The sequence below is a fragment of the Pongo abelii genome, chromosome 3, assembly GCF_028885655.2.
Source record: "Pongo abelii isolate AG06213 chromosome 3, NHGRI_mPonAbe1-v2.0_pri, whole genome shotgun sequence".
In the NCBI taxonomy this organism is placed as follows: domain Eukaryota; kingdom Metazoa; phylum Chordata; class Mammalia; order Primates; family Hominidae; genus Pongo; species Pongo abelii.
This window is the reverse complement of record NC_071988.2, coordinates 147,167,593-147,190,443: the sequence shown is the minus strand read 5'-3', so window position 1 is coordinate 147,190,443 and position 22,851 is coordinate 147,167,593.

The following is a 22,851-nucleotide window of genomic DNA, read 5'->3' as shown; positions in this document are numbered from 1 at the left end:
TTGCAGTTCTCATGAAGATTAAATAAGATAATACATACAAAGCATTTTTCCATGTTGCTTGGAATATTGTATTTTTTAATAAAACAGGAGAGTATTTAATCCAGCCCCAAAAGCACACCAGGAAATGAGGGGAACCATAGGAAAATTATCTATCTATAACAGACAGAAGGATGTTAGTGGCTTTGTGCTTATTCCTAGAATCCCAAGGCTTGATCCTTGGAAGAAATTGTCTGTCCTTCAGCTATTCCCACTATTCAGAAATAAGTTGCATACATCTGCAAAAGACTTCTGTCCTGCCGAAGCTAAAATGGAGCTAGAAATGAGCATCAATCTATAATAAATTGATCAAAGAACAGCTGAGTGATAGCACAGGGCCATCCCAGGCAGGTGGGCTCCTTATTCTCTGGTGTAGCCAGAATCCATACAAACTGGGCTGGCCCAGGTAACCCACCAGTCAGGCTATGTTCAGTTGCAGCTTCAGTATTATTATTTACCATCATCTGCCAAGAATGGATATTTTTTATTGAAAAGAAGCGTAACACAGTGACTGGCTAAATGGAAGACTCATTGCACACTGATTCTAGAGCCAGAATGCCCAGGTTTGAATCCTGGCACCACAGGTTAGTCTCTTATGTTTCAGTTTGCTCATTTGTAAAATGGAATAAGAATAGTACTTTGTAGATTTATTGTGAGGAATAAATAAATGAGTTAATATTTGAATTGTACTTAAGCATTGTTTAAATGCTTGTTATATATATTTATTTATATTTCTATATATATACACATATATACACACATATTTATATGTATGTATGTGATTGCCACTACTACTATGATTCTCTTAAATATGACCTTCTTTAAAAATATCTGATTTCATGAATAAGGGAAGCACTATTTTTTCCTATTTAAAACTAAAAATAAGATCACTAATGAGTATTTTCCTGGGTGTAAACTTTAATCCTGAGGTCCCTTAAAACATTATAGATGAGTATTGTTAACAAGGTCTGCACAGATCTGATTCTGGGGAAGGGAGAAGTCTTTCTTTTAGACTCTTCTGAAGTAAATACTTATGGTAACTGAAACACAGTGAATTATTTTTCTCTCTCTTTTATAACCATATAGAAAATCGGAAGCTGGCAACAAAGGTCCCTAGAAAATAGGAAGAGTTTACTTTGTTCTTAAAATGTCCATCATCTTCTTAAATGTGTAATTGTTGTATAGTCGAGGAAAAACTCTGTTCCTAGGCATATTGTAGTAAAGACAATTAAAGGATGTCTTTAAGGCGCTGGAACACAGTTCTCAGCAAATATCAATGGGGTGATTTGTCTCGAGAGGATATCTGGTAAGGTCTGGAAACATTTTTGGTTGTTATCACTTGGCAAGTACTACTGGCATCTAGCGGGTAGAGGCCAGGGATGCTTCTAAACAGTGCATGGGACAAACCCTGCCTCCCAACTCCCGTCCACACACAACGAAGACTCTCTGATCCCAAATGTCAGTGCTGCTGAGGGTGAGAACCCCTGTTGTAGAGGGACAGCCTGAATTTTTTACTGCCCTTAATTTCAGGAAAATTCCTGTTCTGTAGAGCCTTAGTACACACATAAGTATGTTTGTTTAAGTTGTCAACCTTTCTAATACCAGTCATTATAGTTGAGGAGACATTTCCTAGGACACTGAAAATAGCCTGTTGATAAAAATAACCTGACTTCAGTATTGTCGTCTTATTTTATCAGAGTCTAATTGTCAGGAAATGTTCTTTTAACTGGTTAAAAAAACTTGAGTTCAACTATGTATAAATCAGGAGAAAAAAAAGGTAAAAATGTGTATTGAATTTCTCATTTTTAACCAGACTTTTCGTTAACATCTAAAGTCATTTTTCCAGCTTGCACCTATTGTCCACTCTGTTTTTACCCTGCAAATTATTTATTCTTTAAAGCTTATGCGTTATTGAAAATTTCATCTTACCCCTATGTCCAGCCATCTTATATAGGAAAGATAAAGAACATGAAAGAGAATGATTTTTTACAGACTATTAAAATACTAATTTGGGACCTTAGAATTATAAAGAACAAAAGAGTAATTTTAAATAGCTATTTGTTCTCCTTAAAGCAAAATATTATTCTCCTTAAAATAAAACCAGCAGGTAAGATGCTATTGTTTCAAACAGCATCACTTATTGATCAAAATGGATTGAACAAATAATGTACAATTTAATTTTATAATTTACATTAAAAACGTATATGTTATAACGATAAAAAGCATGGTTTGTCACTAAAGAATTACAAAGCAGAAATTAAAATTTAAAAATCATTATTGAAATATTTTAGGGTAAGCAGAAAATTTACAAATATATTTCAATTATTTCTCTTCTTTTCAATAACAAGGGTTGCTCTACAGAAAAGGATAAACGTGGAAAATAAAATTGGATTAAATATGCAATATAATTTGGTTTCCATGCTCTAGTAAAAACTTATGCTCTAGAAACAACAAAGTTATTACATCACATATTAAATTTAGAGGGAATTCAACAAAGAAGATTTTTTTTCTAAATACTATAACCTATGGATCAAAATACTGTAATTTTACATTATCAGGTGGCATGCTTTTCCTCAGAGCAGTCTAAGTTCTGTACCTTTCTATACTTTATGAAAAAATTTTCATATTTGTGAAATACAGAAACCAGGTAGTGTCTAGATTATTCTGATATATTTGATTAAACCAGATGAGACATGTCGGCAGAACTGTCAAAAGTTGTTTGGTGTGTTAAAAGTCTTCAATATTGGTACACATGAATAAGTCCTGACAGTTGAAAGCAATGTCATGACTAGCAGCAACCACTGCCGGGAGAATTATCTGCTGTTGTCACATACGCGTTTTTTGTTCTATAAATTTACTCTGATAACTGGTTTTCTATGAAGTCAACTTTAAGAAAAAAAAATCAAAATACCATGGTCAATTGTAGAATTGTATTTCAGCATTTGAATTTGTATCCTTGTATATGTTCTATCACTTATATTCAATGAATTCACAATCATATGAAAATGTAGCCTTTTATAGGAGCCAATATCAACTGATGGACCACTGATTAATATAAATCATATGTACATTCTAAACAACATGCATACACACGCGCAAACATACACACATGCACGCACAGTAATTTTCATGACACCTGGGGGAACTTGGAGGAACAGAGTATCAACATAGTTTTATCTAACAATAGCCATTAACCATATAGAACTGCTTCTATTCCATGATGACTATATGGAACCATTTCAATTGTGCACATGTGTGTACAAAAACCTACACTTATATGTGTATTTTGTATCTACACATATATCAAATTTTGCCTCTGATGTTTCTTACACTTACCTCCTAAAGAGCATTGAAATGGAAGGGAAGAAAGCTGAGATTTAGGAGATACAATATCTAGTCTTTCCTCTACTCCCCAAAGTCTTAAAAATAATCTAGATAAACTCTAAGGTCACTATCATTTCTCACGTTGTATAGCTTTATGTACAATTTCAATGAAACACAAATGCTCCCACTGAATTATTCTAAATTCTAAAATATTTATTATATAAAACTCCAAATATATTTTCAGTTTTAATCTATATTCAGTTAAATTTATAGATTTAGCTGAATATAGATTTAAATTTACAGATTTAACTGAATATAGATTAAATCTTTAAATTTATAAGTTCTAGGATTTATCCTTTTCCAAGAAGCATATTCGGCAATTATTATTTTTTACATAAAATATAAAGTGATATCTCATAAAATCATTAATTTTGTCATATTTTTCATACTTTTTCTGTTTTGTTATAGTCTTTTTATCTCCTTTTTAAAACTAATTTTTCTTATATGAACTGGGCACTTCATTTACTTTTGATTTACAATTTTCTCATGGTGGTCGACTTATAAATGTCTCTACATAGGGAGTTTCTATGAGAATTCTGCTAATGCTGAGGAAATTTAGTTCAATTATGGTAAGGAATGAGGGAAGTATTTTCAAGATAGTTTGGAGTCTAATTGGGCCTAGATTATGGTCAAAACCGATCTATTTCCTGACTTTATCAGTATCATAGGGGCATTTCAAATCCTGACAAATCAAGATTAGCACAGAACCATTTTCCAATACCACTAAAAGAGTGTATTTTTAACTTTCTCAAATACACGATACACCAGTGCAGATTATTCAGTGAGCTGTTTACTAAAATGTCCTTATATAATTTGCATGAATAAAGCTAGAATTATTCATAATAAATCTAGGTAGAACTTTTCTTAAAGACAAAGCATTTATTTTGTGTTTATACTATTTTTAGACCTTAGTTTTTAGTTTTATACATCGTTAGGGGCCTTCTAGCCTGGAGTACACTTCAATAAGCGTTATACTTCTATGCAACAGCTCCTCTCTGGTTGTAAAGAGGAGCCCAGGGAGGTTTCTAAAATTTATTAAGGCACTAGATTATCATTCAGAATATATTAAATAGTATTAATAATAATAAAAAATAGGATTGGTGGGAAAGACTGTACAAATATAATAAGACAAGATGCCCAAGGGGCACAAAACAATGCCTTAGAACTTCCATAAAAGATTGCAATACACAGTTAAAGAAAATTAGTATTTTATCTGTGATAATAAAACTTGAAGCATAATTGAATTTAAAATTCAATATATTTTAAGATAATTTTTTTTTTCTGTTTGTCCCTGATGTACTGCAACAATAATTGGCTAAATGGTATCATTATATCTTGGAAGAATCAGTGGTATTGTTCAGCACCTAATAAATAATACGAGGAGTAAGGGACTCTTTCTGCATATATTAGAATGTGAAGTTTTGCTTCACTCTAAAATGTTACTATTTGAGAATTATCTGAATATTTCAGATCTATAATTCTTTTGACTGAAATATCAAATAACTGAAACAAAGCTAGAATGATCTCAATTTTTGCCTTTCATTTATTTTTTTTTCCTCAGTACAGATCAGCACAGGCAACAGCACAGAAGGAATGTTCTCTTCTGATTAGAATAGAATTATTCACTCCCAACAACCTGCAGAATTTAAAAATTACAAAAAAAAATATAGTACATATGTAAAGCAGATCTAGTAAATGTGAGTCAAATATAACTTATCAAAGTTGGGAATGACAGCTAAATATAAGTTGTTTAGCACATAAGCTATTTTGTTAATAGCAAATTAGGGGAAATGAAAATAATTTTCTCTATCAAAACATTGAATTGAACCATAAAAATATGAAGGAATCAGAGTATAAATGTCTTAAAACCCCTTTTGGAATGTGCAAACTAACTATCAAATGAAGAGGGATACTGTGCAATGCGAAGAGATGTGAGGAAAAACTGATATTTGGAAAAATTTTTGATTATATGTAAATATATGAAGGATGCAGGAGGGAGGCCAGACAGAAATGAGTTAAGTGAAAACTGAAATAGTGCGATAGTGCCTGTCAGCAGAGTTAAACCACATTATCTGTTTGTAAAGTTTAAAACAATGAAGTTCTCCACATCCTGTATAGGCAAACTCAATATATCTTCTAAGCCTTTGGCATTCATAACAGTCAAAAATAATCTTTCTTTCCTTTGTTCTTTCTTTGCAATTTGTCTGTAATTCTATTTGAATTTTTATCATAGCCTCTTTCAGATTGTATATGTTTTTGTTTTCCAAGCCATATTGCAAGATGCCAGAAGGTAGGATCCTTTTTACTCTTCCACAATAACAGTTGGTTGAACAGGATTAACTGACTTGATGAGAATATAAGTGTGATCTGGTTTGGACAACTGTCACTCCATTTCCTTCCAGAGTAGATTAAACTGATCTGGCAGCCTAATCTGGGATCCTGTGGCTTCCATAAAACCCTTTGTTATGCATGCTTAGATGAATAGGCAAACTTTCCAGAGAGACAGACAGTATATGTTTTAATAAAGTTTATTTCATTCAAATGATAATTATGTCATAGCCTGTAATTAATTTCAGTGTGAGCTATACAGGATGTATATCCTGCAATATACTAAGAATATGGGTATTACGTGAAGACGTGGTACAGCCCAAAACAATGCCAATACAGGCTTAATTTCTCTTGCATCTGTCTAGGTATTTTATGTGTACGTTTTATATTAGATACTTAAATATATTAGATACTTAAAGATACTTAAATATATTAAATATATCTAATATTTGCACCCAAATACAATTTCTAATTAGTAAATTTTACACATATGATGAAAAATGTTATATTATTATGCCCCATCTAGAGGAATAATTAAGACAGTATGATGGATTCAGGATATGGATTTCAGATCTTGTGCCAATAAATTGTAGCGATTTAAAATGAGCTGTAAATATTGTGAACTGAATTATTAGAGGTTTTTGAAATCCTGAATACAAAAGCCATGTCCTAGGCCTGTTTCAGATAAAATGACATTTTTAAAATGTCTATTATATTTAGTATCTATCCCATTTGAAATCTGTATTGTTTAGATGGTTTTAATAGCCATTTTCAAATCACACACTTGTTAAAAAAGTAATTGAAGATGTGTAATTCCTCAGCTTTCTCCACTTCAGGTTGTAGGTTTTCTTATTTTTCCAAGTACTAGTAAACTGGTAACAGTTCAAATTCCTAAGAAAAAGTATCTGATAGGCCAAGGTAAACATTATGATCCTTGCTGGGGAAGATTTTTAAATACCAGAGAGTTTTATAGATTCTACCATCTTGTAGGCTACCTGTCGTTGGGTCGTGGGCCCACTGTGAACCTACTACTACATGTGGTTTTGGGGGTGGATTATGAGGTACAGAACAGGGCCATGCCTTCAGCTTTGCTCAACTAGTAATGGAAATGGAGGAGTTTCCCAGAGAACAGTAAGGATACAGCAGAAACCAAGATTGATCTGTCCAATAAATACATTTTCTTATGCATATATTCAAATACGGCCAACTATAAACATGCCAAGCTGGAAAATCATCTGTAAATCTATAAAACGTATGAAAATCTGAAAGCTAAGTACCTAATAGAATTTAAGGAGAAAATAATACATCCCCATTAAAAAAGCTATTCTTCTTAATTGGCAATATTTCCTAGGGAGTTTCTTTTTATCCTTTCCAACAAAGCGTAAGTAAAGCAATTGACACCTGGAATGTTTGGCAAATGCATTAGCCATGGCACACAGAGAGATGAATAATTGGCAGATGAGTGCTTAAGTCTGGCATATCACCAAACCAGGAGATGACTTGATGACTGAGTTACAACTGTTTTTCTTTTACCTAAATTGGGCTTTGTATTTAATTGTGTTTAAATAAGACCAGCAAAGTTACAATATAAGGAAGATGTGGTGTTGTAGAATTCAGCATTAACAGAAGTCTTCTCCAAGAAACAATCGTATTACATTGTTGAGAAATACTGTCTTCAATTGTAAAAGGGGTGCCCCAGTTTCAGTGGGAAAGTTGAGACATGACTACTTAAAGGGAAATTAAACAAGCAGTAGGATGGCATCCTCTCCTTGAAGCAGCCAAGATGTAGCAGACAAAAGACACACCCACTCAAGATATATGTAGTGATATATAAAGTATACGAATACCTTAAATACAAGTATACAAATACATTAAATGATTCCAGAGAATCAGAAGCTGGAGTGACATTGAACTATTGAATTAAAGGCCACAGTGCACATCTACAATTCTACAATTCAGTGGTCAAGTCAATGCTCCTGATATCCCTGATATCACCACGACCACAACTGCACCTCATCCCCAATGACGCTGGTGACAACACCAGCCACATGGGCTAGGCTGCCACAGAGTCCTGTCATCGCCATGACCTGTCACAGATGGCCTTTGTCTCACTTTCACCTGCCAATCTTGGCACAAGTGTGAGTAATTCATAACCAGAACTCCATCCCTAAGGGCATTTGGGAGATGTACTTGCTAGAAGGAGGTGTAGCATGGAGATGAGAAAATACTTGTACTTGCTACAAGAGACATAGCATGGTTATGGGAAAATTGTGCTCTATTAACCACAGCACAATTTCTTTCCTCTAATACTTTAGTCACCATTTTTACTTTGACAGCTTTCTTCCACATCTTATTTTTCCTTTCATTTATTATCCTTTCCTATCAATTATCTATAATAATCTGCAATCCCCTCTCTTCTTTTAAAGGCAATGCAGGCCAAAAATGTAGCCATGTAGCATGCTCTTTAAGTCAATTTGGCAGGAAGTTATCAATACCCATACAGAACTATCCACCACCACCATAGCTAAAATCAGAGGTGATACTCAGAATAAACAAAAGCATCTGTCATAGTCCACTCTTTGCATCAGTCAAATCCATTTATGCTCTAAATGAACTTTTTCTTATTGCTGCATATTTATAGTAATATCAGTCTGTAATCTTTCCAAGTTACATAATACGTGAAGGTTTTTGTAACAAGTTTTAGTTCCAGCAGCTACAATTATTTATATGGCCACAATTGATATTTATAATTTCCTTTCTCTAATATTCATTCTAGATAATGCTTTCCTTAGAACTTATGGAGATCCAGGTTGCATTCCTGTGCATGGCCCAGACTTTCATCCCAATAAAGTCTGAGCTCTTAATTACCTTCTCCTGGTCAAGCCATAATTGCTAAAATTGCCTGTCCAGTGTTTTCACGGGGAATGGAAGAAAGTACTATATATACTGCAGCGCTTCTATTATCTAGCAGAAACCATTGCTCCTTATGATAATCAGGTTTAATTATCCCTGCCAATACAGTAACTGTGTTCTTTGCCTGCTAATTCACCAACATGATGAGTCCAAAGAACCAGATTTCCATAGCTTCAGTTCAATAGAAATGATAACCATAGCTTCAGTTCAATGGAACCATTACTGTGTCCTTTTGGAAGCATTCACCACCTTAAGAATGATCACCTTAAATTCAGCAGTGTGTTGGAAGCATGAACTCCACAAGTAAATTGCTTGAATGAAGGTGAGAAGTATCAGTTATATTTTCACCACTTGGTTCCTAGGTGATACTATTAGACTCATAGCTGCCGGTTTTGTTCATATGCCATATCCTAGAGGACAACACACCAATGAAAGAATGCTATTCCTAAGATGATGCTGAAGCTCAAAGATCAGCGAACTACAGCAAAGGGCCAAATCTGGTCCACCACCTATTTTTGTAAATAGTTTTCTTGCAGCACATATACTATGATTAATTTATGTATTGTCTATGGCTGCTTTTCCAATCTTACTGCAGAATTTGTAGGTGTGACATACACCTTGTGGTATACAAAGTCTAAATTATTTATCATGGGACCCTTTAAAAAAATGTGTCCTCTCTAGCATTCTAGTTGGTCTTTGGTCATGCGGCTAATGATGCACCTATTTCACTATTAAACCCCCCCTCCACTCAGGGGATATTATGAGTTATCTATCATCTATAAATAAATCAGGTTTTTTCCAAATTGTTAAATGGTAATGCTGGCAGGATCATTGCAAACAGGGACAGAAAGTTTATATCTAGAGTAGACGTAAACTCCAGTGAATTTATACTGCTGTCTCCTTCAGGTTAGAAGGCAGTCTCATTAATTTAACATGTAAGGAATTACCTGGTCTCCTTGTGGGATGGTTCTGTATCAAGAGCTCAGCATCAGTTTTTGCTACTGATAGGTTAATTATTCTGTAGTGGCAATAGTTCGGTTGGCCTTATTGCAAGAGAATCCATGTGGTTGGGCCTATGCATGGTCTCCATATCTTTGGTCACTCCATTTATAGACTTGTGCAGACACTGAGGTGGTCAAGAACAGAGACTCACTGACATTCACCATATATTATATTTTCCACCTGGTTGTTAAATGCCTCCTACGCAGTGGATGCTTTCTGTTGGCACTCACATGACACACATTATGTTCACTCACATAAAGCTATCCACACACTTCCCTCAAAGTCTCTTGTCACCAATTCTGCTCCTTCCAGGATCAGCTGTGTATTTCATTCACCCCCAGGAATCCATGAGTATTGATACAAAAGTAATATTGATGTGGAATCCTTGAGACTCTTCTCACAGAGATGATTCACCCCACCCCCACTGTCCTTCAGAAACATTCCTTACTTGTGAAAATGTGAACCACTGATTAGCAGCATCAGCATCAGGAAAGAGCCTGTTAGAACTACAGAACTTCAGGACCCGTCATCAGTTCTATTCCATTAGAATCTGCATTTTAAGATACCTGTAATTGATTTTCATACAAACATTATTAAAGTATGAGAAAAACTGAGATAGTCTATATTCTATATTGCAAAGTAATTATGTTATAAGGTAATAGAGGTTAATAATAACTTCACCCTGGGTTTTTCAATTTCCCCTTGTGGCTTCTTACAATACTTTAAAGCTCTTTAATTTGATATGCACAAATTTTGAATTGTACTTAACTCTTCTATTAAACTTATATTCTTTTATAATGACTTTATTTTTTCCTAATAACTTTTTTCTTAAAGTCTATTTTGTTTGATAGTAACAACTCTTCCCAACTTTCCTTATGTATTTTTGTAATCATTTATTTTTAACGTTTTGTGTCTTGGAGATGGTTTAAATACATTTTTATTGACTTTCTGGCATGGCAGCCTATTATTTTTTGTTTTACATATAATATTCTTTTTGTTCATATGTAATTGAACTAAATAGTAATCCTTGAGAAGTTTTGGTAATTTTAAGGAGCTACAGTTGAGCATGCTTTCCTCAGGAAAGTTCCAGATTTGTTTCTTCCTCTCATTAAGAGGCAATACACACCTAGAACTACTTCAATGTCATTTCTTGGTTAGGGTTTCCCCAAAGGGTGGTGGTGAGGTAGATAATAAAAATTAGAGTCCCTGGTTTATCTGACAGCGGGCCTATGGTGACAAAGCTTAGGGTATGGGAATAAAGGAAGAGGAAGAAAATGAGAATAATAGTTTTCTACCCAGAGACACCGCAAAGAAAGACAGGGGCTTTTTGGTTTCATTATGTGGACTTTTTCTAGCTCCCCTCTAACTGAAGGTGTAACGTTTTCAATGATCCTGGTTTTAGTTGGTAAGTTCCTGATGAGTTTCTCTTTTCCTCACTAGCCTCCATTTATTAAAGCCCTCGTATCCCAATATGCATGTGGCCATTACTCTCAGGTGATAGTTAAATGTCTTCCATAATTCTCATGCCCATCATGTGTCAGTTTGGTCTCTTTTGTGCTTAACCTATACCATCCTAGGTTTTCATTTACTTTGTAGTTTCAAACTCATTACATTTTTGTAACAAACAAATTACTGCTTATGGCTAAAGAGAATAACAACCCCATGTATTCTAAGTTGGCTAGTTCATTATTTTCTAAAAACAGATATAGGAAGGCGTTTTTTTTAAAACAATGGGAAGGGTTCATTGTGATTTTCAAAGGCCCATTGCCTATATTATTATAAAATGATTATATAGCTTATGATACTAACCAGATACAGTCTTACTCTGTGGTTTGCAATATGAAAAACATTATTCTTTAAAAGGAATCATTTTTATTATGAAATATTTTATTAACAAATTTTACCAGCCCTAAGCCTTTTGAGATAGTGCAAATTTGAAATATAAAATTTTTAGAAATTCTCTTTGTCTTCAGTAAGAACTTTTTCCTCTTAGTAAAATATTTCTCTGTTCCATTCTTTCATGAATATGCACTTCAACACCTTTTAAACAATTAGTGAATGGGATCTTCCTTCCAAGGTAAGTTTATTGAGAAGTATCATGTATATAAATGTAATTAGTCTGAAAAAAATCTATCATCAGCACAAAATTAGTCTTAAAATGTAAAAGGTATCTTTTAAGCTTTTAAGCCTCCATTATATAGATAGTTGTATACAACAATATAAGCAATAGTAATATAGTTTCAAGATCAATTTATTCTTCTTGACAGTCAATCCACTCTAATTTTTCTGTGAAAGAAAACTGTCTGATGTAATCAGTTAGACAGTAGAAAATGAATCATAATATATAAGGATTAACTTGTTTCCATAAGATTTTTTGTTTTGTTTTGTTTTGTATTCTTTTGGTTTTGAGTTTCACATTCTTAGAACGAAAGCTCTTGAAATGTTAAGTTTCTATGAACCCTCCTTGGAAAAAATGTAACAGATTACTAGTAATGATTTCCTTAAAATTAATCTTTGTAAACTTGGGTTAAAAGATGTAGTGGAATTTCTCCTTTCTTGACTTCTCTTTTTCCTTTATCTATGTCTCTTCTTTTTTATCCTCAAATTTTTCACTTGACGTTTGAGTTTCTCAAAAAAATGAAAACTAAAATGTAACTTCTTCTGCAGTATTTTGTGTTGACACAGAAAATCTGGCCAGAAACAATTCTGCTTTAAACATTCAAGAGTGTGTGTCTGTTTTCAATATGAACCGAAACTTTAGGGAAAACATTTTAATCTTACCCAGTCTTAAACAGTGTTGCCTGCCAGGAACTCCAAGCAGCTGCAAAACTCACTAATGAAAACTGGGATAATTCTTAACAGAAACGACTATCAAATATCTTTACAAATAGAAAATAGAGGCGAGTATAATTAACAAACTTTATAGTGAAATAACATGTATTTCTTTAACTGTCTCATTCTTTCCATCTACATTAACAAAGAGAAAGTGAGTTAATTTTGCAACTCTGAAAATGATGGGTGGCAGATATTAGTCACTTCTCACTCATGTCACTCACACTCAAACCCATTCCATTTTAGATCTGGCAAGAGACTGAAGAGATTTTAAGGTCAGGATATCCAAAGCTGAGAAAGCAATTTTTTCTTGGTATGACATACAACTGATCAAAGAGTGGGAAATTATACTACATTGCAGCACTGTGCAGTGAGGCTAGAAAAGGGTTTGAGGTGGACATTTTTTGGTCTCCCACCCATATATAACTCTACTTCTGTGACTACAAAAATGTGTTAACAAATAATAATAATAGTATTTCATCATTTTGGGGAACTGTGTCTATGCATCAGGGTGGGGACTGCAGGGCAGAAGCCATGAACATAATAAAAATAAAAAGAGATGATAATCCATATTTCTCCTAGTTAGTTCCTTTCCCCAATGTCTTACGTAATTACTGAAGGTGAACAAACAATAAATTTGAGACCATTTTTATCTAAGATTTTGAATGTTCTTCACAATTGGAAAGATATTTTGTGATTTTCCAACCCCAACTATGAACAAATGAAGGCCAAATAATATAGAAAACATTTTACAAGCTAGATAGTATGGTAAAATTGAGAAAGCAGTTAATAACGTAATAAGATTTGAGCCAGAATAAACTGACTTATATCCAGAAATGACTTATTTCCAGCAATTTCATTTGAAACCCACTTACCTAATCAAATTTTTAAAATTACCCCAACCAGACTCCTCCTTGTTGCCACCATTACGTTCTACACCATGGCTTCTCACACTTTAATGTTCATAAGAATCACCAGGTAATCTTGGTAAAGTGCAGATTCCGATTTAATCTCTCTGAGCTGGACCCTAAGCATCTGCATTTACAATAGGTTCCCGGGTGATACTGGTGCTGCTGGAATTTCTAAACTTTTCATAAAAGGATCTACAAATCTCTGAATGATTTCACATGTGATTGACAAGGAAAATATTAGGTAACTGGGTAGCAAAGTTTGTGTGTATTTGCAAGATCAAATATAGATTGTTTTTAATTTAAGAAAATCAAGTGTTTTGACTTTCTTTTAAAAAAACAAATGAATTAATATTTTATATCTTCAGCATTAGAAGAAAAATGCCTCCCCAAATCAGAAAACAATGCAGTTTTATTTATCATCGTGTTATCTATGTTGCAATGAGCTGTAAATATTTATAACTCTTTTGAAGGAATATTCTTTTACAACATTTACATCTGCATCTGAGGATGTTTCTGAAGGAGGATTGGATATGAGCTATTTTCCTAACATCAAGAACATGCAAAAGGCGTTTCTTTGCTATTAAATGACAATTTTAAAAGTAGATAATCCCCAATAGGGACAGTGTAGGACTTTCCTGACATGAAATACTATCAAAATAGAAACAATATTTTTGTAAATTTGGGGCTGCTTGCTTAGAGTCTCCTTCTATGGAATTATTTTTATAGGTTTTTTTCTTACCATGGAAATATTGACTTCAGTGATTTTTAAAATAGATTCTGTTGCTTTTTTTTTTTTTTTTTATACGGAATCTTGCTCTGTCACCAGGTTGGAGTGCAGTGGTGCGATCTTGGTTCACTGTGACCTCCGCCTTCCGCGTTCAAGGGATTCTCCTACACTAGCCTCCCAAGTAGCTGGGATTACAGGTGTGTGCCACCACGCCTGGCTAATTTTTGTATTTTTAGTAGAGACAGGGTTTCACCATGTTTTCCAGGATCGTCTCCATCTCTTAACCTCGTGATCCGCCTGCCTTGGCCCCCCCAAACTGCTGGGATTACAGGCATGAGCCACTGTGCCTGGCCTTCTGTTGCCATTTTTTTAAGTAAAAGTAAAACAGAAGTTGTAATATTTATCTGAAAACTATGGTGTTTCTTCCTTTCCCTAGTCAGATCATTCAATGCAATCTCAGCCTCTTTCTAAAAGGGGTGTTTCCATTCCACCTCATGCCAGGTCACAGTCATGTGTCCTTTTGCACATGAAGTTCTACAATTGGGCAGTGGACAGATTGATATTTTCAAAGTTATCTGGACTAAGAGAACAACACTTCATAAATATATTGACATCTTATTTTTTTCGAAAAGTTAAGTGGTGACAGGACTTATTTGTGTTCTCGGGAGGGAGATCATCAGAGGAATTTTAGACATTTTATTTGTGGTCTTTTTTTTTTTTTTGAGATAAGGTCTCGCTCTTTTCCCCCCAGGCTGGAGTACAATGGCACGATCTTGGCTCACTGCAACCTCTGCCTCCCAGGTTCAAGCGATTCTTCTACCCTAGCCTCCCGAGTAGCTGGGATAACAGGTGCACACAACTACGCCCGGCTAATTTTTGTACTTTTAGTAGAGATGGGGTTTTACCATGTTGGCCAGGCTGGTCTAGAACTCCTGACCTCAGGTGATCCACCTGCCTCGGCCTCCCAAAGTGCTGGGATTACAGGCATGAGCCACCGTGCCTGGCCTATTTGTGGTCATTTTTTGAAAATGTCCACTAGTTAGTTAAATATACATGACAGCATGCCAAGGCTCAGGTTAAAGCTAGAGGTGCTGAACTGCTGCACTATGGCTGTGGGAGTAGGTATAGTTACTGAGGCTGATGGTAAAGGTGCTGAGCCTGAGACTAAGGCCCACCGTGAGACGGTTAGAGGATGGAGATGAGGAAAATTAGAAACCCTCTTGTCTGTTTACATCGCTGTTTTCTAAATCTCTGTTTCATTTAAGTTGGATTAAGTGGTAATCTTTGGATCAAGTGATACATTTCAAATGCAATTATCACATATTAGAACTTTAAAAAAAAGCATGTACCTATAATATAACTTAAATTTTGGTCAATGCCATGCTAAAGCTAAATAACTTATCTATTTGCAATAGTTATTTACAGTTAGTTCCTGCTACCATTGTTCTTATTGTTCTAAGAATTATAGTTACTTAATAATTTGTTTTAAATTTGTTTTATAACTAGAGGTTTAAAAAATTAGTGATGAAAAGAAAATAAAAATTCAAAATTATTTATTAAACTCTTATGGATGTCCTGTATTTAATTACAACAAACATACATTTCTAAGTAATTAAATGTTTTTACCAACTTCTATATTCTGTAAACTATCCATAGACTAGTTAGTCAGTTTATACAGCAAATATTCCTCTAAAACTTTACATTTTAATCAGAAATGTTAATGAGTTTGGTAATTCACACTATAGGTGCTAAATGATCAAAGTTGTATTTAATAGCTCAGGCAATGCCTAGTAATGAGTATAGCAAGATTATCCTACTAATATATTACATAGGAAATAAGCAGTTTCTAAAAGAGCTAAAAGCAGAACTGCCATTCGATCCAGCAATCCCATTCCTGGGTATATACCCAGAGGAATATAAACCTTTCTACTATAAAGATACATGCACGCGAATGTTCATTGCAGCACTCTTCACAATAGCAAAGACATGGAATCAACCTAAATGTCCATCAGTGACGAACTGATTAAAGTAAATTTGGTACATATACACCATGGAATACTATGCAGCCATAAAACAGAACAAGATCATGTCTTTTGTGGGAACATGGATGGAGCTGGAGACTGTCATCCTTAGGAAACTACCACAGGAGCAGAAAACCAAATATAGCAACTTGTCCTTTGTAAGTGGGGGCTAAATGATGAGAATTTACCAATGCAAAGAAGGAAACAACAAATGCTGGGGTCTACTTAATGTGGGAGGTTGGGAAGAGAGAGAGAAGCAGAAAAGGTAACTATTGGGTACTGAGCTTAATACTGGGATGATATAATAATATGTACAAAAATTAAAATCATGAATTAAAAAAATACAATCAATACCTGAATATGGAGTCCTGAATTATTTTTAAATGATATTTTTATTTTTTTGTTTTCTTTGCTTTTGCATCCATTCCTAAAATTTCTTGTAGAATTTCTACCTCCATCCAGACACAAGTATATAACTTTAGAAAAGACAAAAATGATCATATACTCACTTCAGATTAAGTATGAAAATGCCGTGGTGTCACAGAAGTTCTGCAATCAGATGGTAAGGAAAATGCTTTCCCAGCATCATTCTCAGCCTGTGGAATGTGCTACATCCGTGTACAATTAAAATGTTTATAGATATAAGGTAGTTAATATGATTTTCAGTAAATCCCATATGGACGCCTTCTTCTGTCATAATTTTATGTTTGAGTCTAGTCTTTGGCTCCACCAAGCTTTATTTATCAACAACTCAAATATTTCAACTCCTACCTTTTCTCATTCTAATTTCATTCTGGATTTCCACATCAACTTTATCCAAAATAAATTATCTTAGAAAAAGAAGAGTATAATTTATATATAAAAATTAACAGTAGATAATATTTTGCATAAATACTTTTGAAGGGAAGTCACGAACTTAGAATTGTGTCCTTGGAAATTATGCCTTCAGTTTTCTTGTCTAACTTGAAGAAATGACTCTAATTTCCGGCTCAATTAAGGAAAAAGCCAATTGTATAATGGGATAACAAGGAAAGAATTTGTGGGAATAGCTGGTTTCAATTACCTAACTACAATGGGCTTGTCAACATCGTTTCTAGACTAAAGTTTACTATAATGATCAAGAACTCAGACTTTTATTCTAAATATGCCTTTCTTCTTACCATGTCTCAGAAAAAGGTAGACTATAAGCCACGAAATTTAAACTTCAACAAACTCTGAATTACCTTCGTAATCTCTAATAATCGAACTAGCTCTTAAGATAACTTCAACTTCTTATCGTTTTTTCTTCTTTTATTTTAAATAACACCAAGTATTCAACTTTTTGACATAGTTCATTTTTATATGCTTTTCAGTAACCTCATTTTATTATCCTTTATATTACTTTTCCTCTTTTTTTGATAAATATTCTTGAACAATTGTGTGTTTTCTCCTTCTCACATCATCCTGACCCTAAACATACATTTTATCCTTCACTTACATGACTTTCATTGAAATTACCATTGTTCCTCTTTTGTTCAGATCCAAAGGCATCCCCCTTTTATAGCTTTTTAATCACTTTCATGTCTTTTAGACTCTCGTTCATATACTTCTTGGTATAACTTTTGCCTAAGAATTGTCTTATGATTCTCTGGCACTTAGGTGCATATTAACTCAGTTGATTTGTCTTTATTTTTGAAAACTCATCTTCATTCTTTTAGTCATTAACTATTTGTTTTAAAATGTATTATACTCTGCTTTGGACCATTTAGTGGATGCAAAGCCATATCAAATGTGATTCTTGTTCTCAGGTTATTACAGTTTAGTTAGGAAAGTGTAAAACCATATACAAAAATATGACTACTAATACAAGGGAGCAAATAAAGTGTAAATGAATGGCTCAATTTTCTGGAACCATCATATTTTTCCTCATTTTTTACATTAAAAAAATTTTTTAGAAGCAGTATGCTCACCTTTTCCAATTTAGGAAAATATGTCTACTCTATTCATATTCTCCTCTTATTAAATCTTTCCACTGAGTCTTGAAAAAAAAAAAAAAAAAGGACCTAATTGAAATATCCAAGTTAAACGTTTCGGTTTGCAGAACAGCAATCACCCTGAAACTATGAAAGGATCACCATGGTTCTTGTGACTGTGGACATTCAAATATTGTGATCCAGGCGTCTGCATGTTTGAGCTGGATCTATAAAGTCATCAAAGTTGTTACTTCAGCTTCTTGAATGACATAGTACCAGCTTTCCTACTGCTATTTTAAAAATAATTTTCCAAGACAATTTAGTGAAGGACATACCCACAATTACTTGAGTTATAAATCTAGTTGTGGTAGCATAGTTTTTGTGCTATTAAAATAATCCTTCCAGTTCTTCCAGGGAGCACTCTCTACAGCATCATTTTGCTCCTATGAAGTAACACTTTTTTATAAAATCAGAAAAACATAAAACTTCAGAATTGGAACATTCTGAAAAGTTAATCCAACTGGAATATTCACTGATAGCAAAATAAAAACAAGAGAATAAAGTAGGGTATTTGAAAATATTGCCTATTAAAAATATCAGAGAAAAGATGTGTTACAGCGGAACTTGGATGATCATAGACTGAGCTATAAATCATGAGAGACAAAGACCAGGCGGAATCCAGGTAACAAGCAGAAGGGATGTTAGGAACAAAAGCACATATGAATTGGATGATAAATCTGAGAAAGGACTTCCCAAAGAGTATTCCAACCACTAGATTTAGATGATCATAGGTGCCAAAAAACAAGTGTATGTATGTGTGCAGGGAGGAGTGGCCAAATAAATATGGAAATTGTGGGTTAAACAATATTTGAGAGGTTTTGTTTGTCTGTTTGTTTATCAGGACTTTTTAGAGACTTTCATATGCTTGCTTAGAACAATAACGAGATAAATATATTATATAGCTGGTCACCACTTAATCTGTTTCAGGTCTGTCTTGTGAATATAGCAGAATACTGACTTTTGCTTTGTTAGGCAATTTGAAATTCTTTTTCTATCAATAGGTAATACAAGCTGTTGTACAACTGTTGATATGAATAACTTTGGCCTCAGTCATTTAATATTTTTATGTTATTATACACATCCACATAGATTTTCATTTATGTAGCTTGTTTCATATTTTCTCTTTCTGTCTCTGTGTGTATGTGTATGTGGGTACGCTTTAGTCCATTTATGTTGTTTATAACAGAATATCTGAATCTGGGTAATTTATTTTTTAAAAAAACAGGGTTTTTCTAATAGTTCTAGAGTCTGAAAAGTCCAAGGTGAAGGGGGTGCATCTCATGAAGGACTTCTTACTGGTAGGTACTCTCTGTAGGGTCCCGAGTCCAGGCAGGGCATTACATGTGAGGAGGCTGAGTGCGCTAGTTCAAGTCCCTCTTCCACTTCCAAGAAAGCCACCAGTCTCACTCTTGGGACGATCCATTAATTCATTAACTCATTAATCTATTAATTTATGTATAGATGACTTTATTGATGAGGGCAGAGCCCTCATGACTGAGGCACTTCTTAAAGATCCCACCTTTCGATACTGCCATATCAGAGATTATGTTTCAATATGGGTTTTGGAGGGCACAGACATTCAAACCTTAGCAGTGTGTAATCAGTATATCTTTTGGCATTTATAAAGGTTTGTATTTTTTAAATATTTGCAGTATTGGTTTTAATGCCACAAGCTGGATTTTAGAAATCACTCCTAATTTAATGTTTAAAACAATAAATATTAATTTAGTTCGTGAATATGTGGGTCAGTGATTTAGGCTGCATGGTTCCTCTGGTTAAAGCTAGACTTGCTCATACTTCTGGGGCTATGCTGGCAGTTGGCTGGGACAACTTAGCTCTTCTCCATCTCTGTCTTACGTTTCTCCATAAGGTGAGACCAGACAATTTATGGAAAAAGCAGAATTGCAAGAGTCTAAAAAGCAACAGGCAAGTACTTTTTCAAATCTCAGAATATAATTGTGACCTTCCCATAAGCCAAAAGAAATAACATGGTTAAGTCCAGAAATATAGTGTGAAGGTCAACGGGAAGGATGAAGAGGCAGGGCCATTTTTGCAATTACGACAGTTACAATTATTCTAATGCCTTTCTATAATACCCTTAGTCACCCCTTTTGTGAGGGACAGACAGGGAAAGACAGGGGAAAAATTGAATGGGAAGTCCCTACTCGGTTAACAAATTGTTGGAAGAAATAAACTTGAAGGTTTAGAGGTAGTACATGAAGAGCAGATGCTAGATATCGACGGTTTAGGGACGATGTAGTTAAAGGGTATGATGATGGGAGTGTACGGCTAGTATATTAGTCTGTTTTCATGCAGCTGATAAAGACATACCTGAGACTGGGAAGAAAAAGAGGTTTAATTGGACTTACATGGCTGCAGAGGCCTCAGAATCATAGTGGGAGGCGAAAGGCGCTTCTTACATGCCAGCAGCAAGAGAAAAATGAGGAAGATGCAAAAGCAGAAACCCCTGATAAAACCATCAGATCTCGTGAGACTTATTCACTACCATGAGAACACTGTGGGGGAAACCGCCCCCAGGATTCATATTATCTCCTACCAGGTCCCTCCCACAACACATGGAAATTATGGGAATACAATTCAAGATGAGATTTGGGTGGAGACACAGAGCCAAACCATATCATTCCACTCCTGGCCCCTCTAAATCTCATGACCTCACATTTCAAAACCAATCGTGCCTTTCCAACAGTCCCCCGAGGTCTTAACTCATTTCAGCATTAACTCAAAAGTCCACAGTCCAATGTCTCATCTGAGACAAGGCAAGTTCTTTCCGCCTAGGAGCCTGTAAAATCAAAAGTAGGCTAGTTAGTTCCTAGATAAAATGCAGGTACAGGTATTGGGTAAATACATCCATTCCAATTGGCAAAATATAAAGGGGTTACAAGGCCCATGCAAGTCTGAAATACAGCGGGCCAGTCAAATTTTAAAGCTACAAAATGACATATCAGCTGGATTAGGAAGGACAAGATCTTGCAAGTGAGGGGCCAAAGAATTGAGAGATAAGACTTATCTTTTATTAATAAATAAATAAACATCTTTGTTCTGAAATAAATCTTAGATCAACTAGGGTCAAAGAAAACCCATTCCTTCATTCCAAAAATATTCACTGCATGCTTACTCTGTATCTAGTTTTGTCTTCTATACTAAAGGTATGGTAGTGGTGAACAATACAAACCAGGTGCTGCTCTCATGGGGGTGACATTCCAGTGGAGTTCAGTCTAGCAGGGGGTTAAATTAAATTGAACATTGAACCAATCAAGCTTGTGATAGAATCAGTATGTCCTCCATTTAATGTTGAGCTCTCTTGCAAAATCCTAGATAAATTGACCAGAAAGTGATTCATATTACAGAGGTTGTAGATATATAGTTGGCGAAAATAATAGAATTGCTAGTTCATTTAAAAACTGAAATTATCTATAAGAGATCATCTCATATTCACATATAAGTAGGCTGTGTATATCTATCATTGGGCCTTTCTCATATGTTGAAACAAATATAGTTACATTAATATAGACAACTAGTTTATACACTGGATCCACTTGATTGTGATAGATTATCCATGGTATCTTCTACAAAGCTTCCACATAAAGAATGTCCACCAAGGGAGTCCTCCAAGGGGAGCTTTGCCACAGTTATTACAATGCATATCCATCATGTTTTTCTTCTCTTTTACCAATTTCTCAACTACTGCCCACAACACCTAAAGAAATTTCCACATTGATATTATTAACAGGGCCTCTTAAAAGAATATTAGCATCCATGTCAGATTATTGTCTCCAGATGCCCCAAATTATTCTCAGTAATTAATTAGCATTCCAGAGGAGATGTTAAGTCTTGTGTGGAGGTGGTGAAGGGGATAGACTTCTATGTAATTTCATGCCACAGCTGTCCTTGGATTATGAAGCCACACCCTTGTGTCCAGAGTTTCCAAACATCCCCCAGAACAGCTTCTCTAACTAGCCATCAACTCCGGCTGAATCCATGAAGACATACGTCCCAGTAGATAGGAGCATGAACCCTTCACAGTCCCTAAATTTGCAGACTCTAATAAGGCATCTATTTATAATGAATACTTTTTAAATATATTTTAATGGATGATTAAATTCTGAACTGTAAATAGAGGTAGATTATCTAAAGTCATTTTAAAAACATATACTAAACTTTTAATATAAATATGTAGAAATTTAATCCCTAAAACATTTCTCAATATATCAACATGTTGTAAAAAATAAGTTATTACATGAGAAGATAAAATGTGGATAAGGAAAATATTTAGCTTCTTTATATTTACTGTCAGCCATTAATTGTTACCATAGAAATAGGAATCACTAAATGTAACTGATTCACAGAAGAGATGTTGGGAACATCACAGAGGCAAAGACAAAACTGAATCCTCTATCTGTGAAGCCAACTCTACATTTAGAAGAGAAGATCTTCACCCCAAAATTCAAAACATATTGGTCAACCAGTATCCTTTGGGAGCCATTCATTCCTGGATTTTTTTGGTTTAAACATAAGAATAAAATATTATATAGATGAAGTAGCACATATTTTTTGCTTTTTTATTGGTTTCTTTTTTTAAACTGTGATTGTTCTGTGATTTATAAGATCATAACACAAATATATGTGAAGTTTAGCAATGCAATACAGGGGAACAACCCTACAAA